Source organism: Protopterus annectens, chromosome 1.part0 (genome assembly GCF_019279795.1).
Source record: "Protopterus annectens isolate FY-2018-M chromosome 1.part0, PAN1.0, whole genome shotgun sequence".
NCBI classification, from domain to species: domain Eukaryota; kingdom Metazoa; phylum Chordata; order Ceratodontiformes; family Protopteridae; genus Protopterus; species Protopterus annectens.
In genome coordinates, this window is record NC_056725.1 from 1,439,741,585 (window position 1) to 1,439,749,463 (window position 7,879).

The window sequence follows — 7,879 nt, forward strand, 5'->3', positions numbered from 1 at the left end:
AGTTACTTAGGTTTCTGGACTTTCTGCTGAGATAACTGTGCATGCTACCTACATTTTGTAGACTTAAGCTTGAGTCCCAAAAGCTCTAATTATATTCATTGAGACTCAGAGCAAGTGTCAGTAACAGAACATGCAGCACACCTGTTTTTGGTGCTGGAAGACTAGAAGACTGCGGGTTCTCTTCCTACTCCAGATGATTTGATTGCTGACTCTGCATTGTAACAGTAGGTGGGTATCGGACTCCTGAGTGTGTCATCCTTTGGATGAAATGTTAGACTGATGTCCCACCTGCTTCAGTTTGTGGTAGCTGAGCTGTAATTAAAAGACCCATGACACCTAACTGAAAAGAGTTCCCTGATGTCCCTGGTCAAATTTCCCCTAATAGTAGAAATATGGCCTCAGGTTTCCCCTGAAAGGAGGCCACTAACCTAATGAGACTAAACCAATCAACAAAAGATAAACAAATCAGCCATACCACTGGAGTAGACCAGTTCAGTATTGTTGTGAACAGGCCGTTTTAATTGACTCTGGTCAGCAGCAAACAAATGAAATTGTTGAGCTGTTCAATGCATTTAATTACTATTAATTTATTCTTTGTTGACCAGACTAGTACCACTTGGTAGGAGGAGGGTCATACTGCGGCATGATGACATTGTCTGGATGGTTAACTCTTCAAAGAGCACAGGGAAGAACTGTTAGAATGAATAATAAATGACTAGGAATATCAAGATTATTTAACTAATGAAATGAAAGGGAGTGGGTTTAACTATGAGGAATTTTGAAACGCCTTTAACACCACAGATGTAGGTAATCTGGTAATTCCCCTGCTGATTTCCTGTAGCAACAGATATTACATGCTAAGGACACCTACTGTGAACCTTCTCATAAACTTATTATCTGAATAGTCACATTACAAGAAGGACAATGTCAGTCTGACATTAATCTATTGTCTCTGCCAAAAGGGTAACTGGAAAATTAATCAGGCACTGAACTCTAGACTCACTTCATAAAAAGACATCTGTTTTCTGTATTTTATTCTACCATTTACAAAAGTCCTTTGGCTAGCATCTTTTACAACACACACACACACACACACACACACACACACACACACACACACACACACACACACACACACAGCTAATATCTCATGACTTATCAGCACAAGGCACCATTACTGTCTGACAAACATTGAACAGAGAATCTATCCACTTCAAGACTTCCTGTGTAATATTTTAAGTTAGTGAATTGAGGAGTTGTGTAGCAGTTAAAAGGCATAACACAGCAGTAAGTATAGCCAAATAAAGGCACATAACGTAAGCAATAACAAAGGACTCACTGTTTTAGTGTTCCTTCTCTAGAATCTTTACTTATTGGTGGGAAAATAAAGAAAAAAATATATAAACATTTTAATAAGTTCTGATAAAATTCATTTTTTATTTGTACCTTAAGTTAAATTGACATCTTAACAATATAAATTGTGAAGCCTAATTTTCACATCCAGTTTTGATTTGAACTATGCAATAGCCAGTTTATTTTCTTGTAGAAGTTTATCTCTTAACATAAACTCGGACTGTATAATGGTGAAAACCTTTCACTAATGCTGCACAAATGATTAGTTAGACTCAATCATTTGCTTACCTTCTGTAGGCAGAACATTATTTTAACAAAAATGCAAGTGAAAGTATTAGTAGATAAAGCCTGCGGGGAGGGGGGATATGACCTAGATCTCTCATTTATTCGCATTTTGACACTAAAAAGAGTTTCTAGTGCTGATTCTAAGAACTTCTGGTAATGGACCACTGATGATGTCTGCAATTTCTTACCTCCGTGTCAGTCAACAGCATTAAAAAAAATACAACCTAATTTTTCAGAATACAGGAAAAAATTAAGAGAAAATATGTTTTTTGAAGTATCCAAATATGTGGCTATAAACACAAAAATCATTTAGGTTAAAGCTACTCTCTGGATAGGTAGGTCATGTGTGTGTGAGAACAAAGGACATTATTACTGTTGAAATTATCATAAAAAAATGTCCTGATGGGGGTTCTACAGTAGGTGATTGAGGGAATCTTGTTGAAAAAATTCTTTCACATGTATCATAATCATCAATCAGAGGTGTAAAAAAAATGTCTGGCTATTTTGGGGGCTAGTGGAATAAGTGGGCTACGTGTATGAAAACAAAGGCAGTGAATTACTACTTTTAAAACAATCATCAATGTGTCTTGGTGGGGACTGCCATGTTTGTTTAAAAGTAGCAAACTAAAATACATCACTGTGGTTGTAGTGTTTTTCAAAGTTATCACAATCAAACATCAGAAGGTATACAGAGCACGGCTGTTTGAGGGGGTGATATTACGTAAGCAAGCTGTATATATGAAAGCAAATGTCTTTAAAAAAGTATCAGTGATGTGGCTTGCTAGGGGGGCTGCAGTGTATATATCTTTACCATGTCTCTAATTTCTTTAATGTTTGTCACAATTAAACATCTATGGCTATTTTTTCAGGGTGGGGGGTGAAGTAGATAGTTATTGTGTGTGAAAACAAAGGCAGTTGCATTATAACTATTAAAATGATAATCTCTACAGCTTGGCAGGGGTTCCAAGCATATGCTTGAGAGCAACAAGTTGAAATACATTACTTTGTCTTCAATTTATTTTACAGTCATCACACTGAAATATAAAAGTTAAACGGAAAAATGTGTGGCTACTTGTTAGTGGCTGTGGAACAGTCAGGCTTTATGTGTAAAACCGGTGTGTTGCAACACTGATGTTAAATTTATCACTGATGTGGTTTGTCTAATGTAAAACTAAAATAATAAAATAATCTAAAATAAAAATAAATTGGTTGGTGGACTGCATTGTATGTTATCTAGCTGAAATATATGACTGTAACCACTATTTGTTTTATTATATCCTCACTGCATCTATGTGGCTATTCTTTGGGTATTCCAGTGTCCTCTCACCTCCTAATAACATGTGGTAGGTGAATTAGTACTCTTCAAAAATATTCTACAGGTGTGGATGTTGTGCATGTTGTACGTGAGGGAGTGTCTGCATTCTATGACAGACTGGCACCATATTTTGAATGGATTTTCAGTGCCTTGTACCAATTAGTTGCCAAGATGATCTAATAAAAAGATAAAATAAGTCATGGTAAAATGCATAAGTGAATGATTGCAGTTAGACTTTGTAGAGGTGTACCCATCAAAGTTGTTAGACATCAGTTCTTGTTCACAGAACTATGGGAGGCATACATAGTGGTTCCCTATAATAATTATGAGTCAAATAACAGAAACTGTGAGACCGTAAAATCCAGTATCAGCACTCCAGAAATGTAAAAACCTTGAAAAAGTATTTATGCAGTTGTCTTCACTACTCAGTGTCAGGGACTGTGTCCCCATACCCCTGCTACTTATATAGACTAAGTCTGAGATCATTATACCTGGCATATTGAGAAAACTCTGATAAACCGTTATCTCAGATTTTGTACATATTTTGGCAAGGCTAGGAATGTCACTCTCAGTAGTCCAAGAATATCAGTGGATACCCATGTAAACTAGATATGTGATGAGTGATTATAATGTGGTTCCCTGGACCTTGCTAAGTCTGAATTGTGGCCATCAAACTTAAAAGGTTGAGCACCACTGGTTTAAGCTATTGACATAGAAAGCGAGCCATTGATTTTTATCAAGCTTATGGTACCAATTTGCATGTAATTGTTTCTAGTGTGTTCACTTACCTTATGACTTCTGTTACTGCAGCTTCTCTGTAGCAAGAAGTTTCACACTTAAAACTCACCTCATTTACGTGTATTATATGATGATACCAATTGTAATCTTCATCAATGCTCATAAGCTGCAGTTTAATGATGCGGTTACTTGAAATCATTTTAACTTATTATTTATAGTATCTTCAAGTTTTCTGCATAGACAAGGATCTTTGAATAAACTCTGACACAGGACTCCTTTACCAGCTTTTTTTTCTTTTTAACTGCTGTAGGCTGCTAACTTTGCCAGCTTTTCTTTCTTTTAACTGCTGTAGGCTGCTAAATGAAATGCTAACTTTGGAGCAGAGGACATCAACATGTGAGATACTTACTTGCTTCCTGTACCATAGTGATATCTACTGAATGTACTTATGATCTAAATTACTAATTATTTTCATAAAAGGTGTGTTATTATATGACTTGTTCTCTGCTGTCAACACAGCAATACTAAAAGCTTCAGTAAGGAACTACTTTTCCTATCAGCCTTCCTGTTCCTGGAAAATATTGACATCTATGTCATCACTGAAACATTGTGCCAATGCATTGATAGTACACCCTCAATACCAAGATTTAATGCTTACCACTCATTCAAACCCTCTGCAAGACAACTGAACATATCATTATAGGCTTCATAAACAAAGAAATGGCAGCTTACAATCCTACATCCCAAACCAGTCTGCATTGTGAAGGACAGCTCCTGTCTTATTAATCTAGGGACCTTCTTTGAAAAAGTCAGTGAGGCATTGGCCGAGGACAAAACTGTCCACACAGAGTACTTTGATCTGGCTATGGCTGTTGACAGCATCCAACACTCAGGAAATACAGATAAATTAATCAAACTAAATGTAAATCCATATGGAACCTGCAGGACAGGTTATTGGCTCAAACAACCCAAAACATTAGGTCTGAGGGGTGCACTCTCCACAAAAAGGCTCAGTGGGATTGCTCAAGGCTCTGTACTGGGGCCACTCATATTTAGCTTTGTTTCTTAAAAAATCTTGTAAACCAAAAAACACAGTGGAAGAGCGAAGCAAAGCTGCAGGCAACACGCAACATTCGAATATCCAAATCAGTTCAATCAGGCATCCACATTCAGCATATACTGTGTAGTATAAATAAGCACCAGCAGAGAGATGCATAAACTCATAAAAACAGTTTATTGGCCATAACAAACATGGTAAGCGCTTTCACCTAGAAGTCTTCATCAGACCATATAATCACATTCACTGACTGTTCATTTAAACAAAATAAGGCGCGAAAATCACAGGGATCGGTAAGACCCTTACAGGTATAGCAGCTATACTTAGATATAAAATATATATAACAAATATATAAAAAAACTTTAATATAATATCTAAAAGACATAGCATACAATATCAAATTAATATACAAACAAATCATTCTATCTAATACAATCATACATATAATAAATAAATAAAGTATTAATTAATCAGGGTGGTGAACCAAACTATAACAGATCTATTTCAACCTCTTGGATTTCAAAAATGGCTTCAAAGGTACTTTCTCATTCAACCCTGGATACAAGTCTGCTCTGAGTCTAACAATCCATTTAGACTCAAGAGTCTCAGTTCTAGTCCTCAGGTCCCCACCCCTAAAGTTCAACACTACTTCATCAAGAACTTTAAAATAAAAACTATGAGTATCATTGGTAGCCAAAACATGCTTAGAGAGGGCATTTACAGTAGATTGAATTCTGATCTGGTAAAGATGCTCCCTTATCCTATCCTTCAACCTCATGTCTGTCATATAAAAAACACACATAAAAAACATTACAGGACAAACAGTAGGTGAGGTATACCACATGCATAGCCATACAATCTGCATGTACCTTCACTCTGTGTGTAAAACCAAACACAGGATGAACAAAGCTAGTATCTGTATTGATGTAATCACAATAGTTACATTGGCTGCACGAGACAGCCCCTGTGACCTCATAGTTCATCCGTGCACCCTTTGGATAACATAACATTTTCTTCAAACTGTGTTTGTTCTTGTACACAAAGTGTGGCATAGCACCTACCAACTCCCTCAGATCAGCATCAACTGTCAGAACACCCCAGTGTGACCTAATCACATCCTTTATATTACCTACATCTTTCATATAAAACAAAGGTATCCTAAAACAATTCCCAGAGACCATCTTATCATTTGATCTATCAGGTCCTACACTCAGTGAGTCTACTACCGTATCTGAGAAATACGGAGCACCAACACCTTTCCTCAAAGTGGATACCTCACACAATCCCTTCTCTAAATCAACATCTCTGTAAGCTCTAGCTCTAAACCTTTCACACAAATCAGCTAATCCTGCTTCAAAACGTTCACTCCTTGGAGTGTATCGAGAGGTCCTTAGAACCTGACCCCTAACAATGTTCCCAAACATATAGCCAGGGTGCATACTGTGCCTATGGAGGAGTGCATTTCGATGACATGGCTTTCTATACAGGCCTGTATTCAACAACCCACATGTTAGCCTCTCTATGTAAACATCCAAAAATTAGATCCATGTACCTGAAAACTCATGACTAAAATTCAAAAATGGTGAGAGGGTATTAACCTTATCAATAAAACTTGATAACTCCTCTGTAGATCCTTTCCATATAAAAAACAAGTCATCTACAACGTGTCTGTAGAATAATACATTTACAACAAACTCATCCATGGAAAACAAATGGGTCTCCTCCCATGCAGCCATAAAGAGGTTGGCGTAGCTATTGGCACAAGAAGTGCCCATAGCCAAGCCATCCCTCTGCAAATAATATTGTGATCTGAAACAAAATATGTTGTTCTCTAATACTACTTCCAAATGAGATGTTGGAAGATTTACTTAAGAGCCACGTTATAACTGAAGAGCTCTATGAGTATTTGTTGGTCAGTGATTCCCTCATACCTGTGATACAGGGGCTGCCCAAAATACACAAAGATTGTATTTTGCCACCTATGAGGCCCATTGTCGCAGGTAGAGGTAGGTCTACTGAACCGTTCTCGATATATGTGGAGAAGTTCTTGCATCCGGTAGTAGATACAAGAACCCATATCTTAAAGGATACCAAACAATTTTTATTGGATTTGTATGAATGTAGGAAGGGAGTATCTGTAGATCGTCCTTATTTGTTGGTTACAATGGACGTGCAGTCACTTTTTACAGTGATTCTGAATATAGAAAGGGTTTTGAGGGTCCATGACTATCTGAAGAGAGAGTCAGGTTTGAGTGATGTTGTTGTGGATCTTTTGGTGTTGTTCTTGGAAGTAGTATTAGAGAACAACATATTCTGTTTCAGATCACAATGTTATTTGCAGAGGGATGGCTTGGCTATAGGCACTTCTTGTGCCAATAGCTACACCAACTTCTTTATGGCTGCATGGGAGGAGACCCATTTGTTTTCCATGGATGAATTTGTTGTAAATGTATTATTCTACAGACACTTTGTAGATGACTTGTTTTTTATATGGAAAGGATCTACAGAGGAGTTATCAAGTTTTATTGATAAGGTTAATACCCTCTCACCATTTTTGAATTTTAGTCATGAGTTTTCAGGTACATGGATCTCATTTTTGGATGTTTACATAGAGAGGCTAACCTGTGGGTTGTTGAATACAGGCCTGTATAGAAAACCATGTCATCGAAATGCACTTCTCCATAGGCACAGTATGCACCCTGGCTATATGTTTGGGAACATTGTTAGGGGTCAGGTTCTAAGGACCTCTCGATACACTCCGAGGAGTGAACGTTTTGAAGCAGGATTAGCTGATTTGTGTGAAAGGTTTAGAGCTAGAGCTTACAGAGATACTGATTTAGAGAAGGGATTGTGTGAGGTATCCACTTTGAGGGAAGGTGGTGGTGCTCCGTATTTCTCAGATACGGTAGTAGACTCACTGAGTGTAGGACCTGATAGACCAAATGATAAGATGGACTCTGGGAATTGTTTTAAGATACCTTTATTTTATACGAAAGATGTAGGTAGTATAAAGGATGTGATTAGGTCACACTGGGGTGTTCTGACAGTTGATACTGATCTGAGGGAGTTGGTAGGTGCTATGCCATGCTTTGTGCACAAGAACAAACCCAGTTTGAAGAAAATGTTATGTT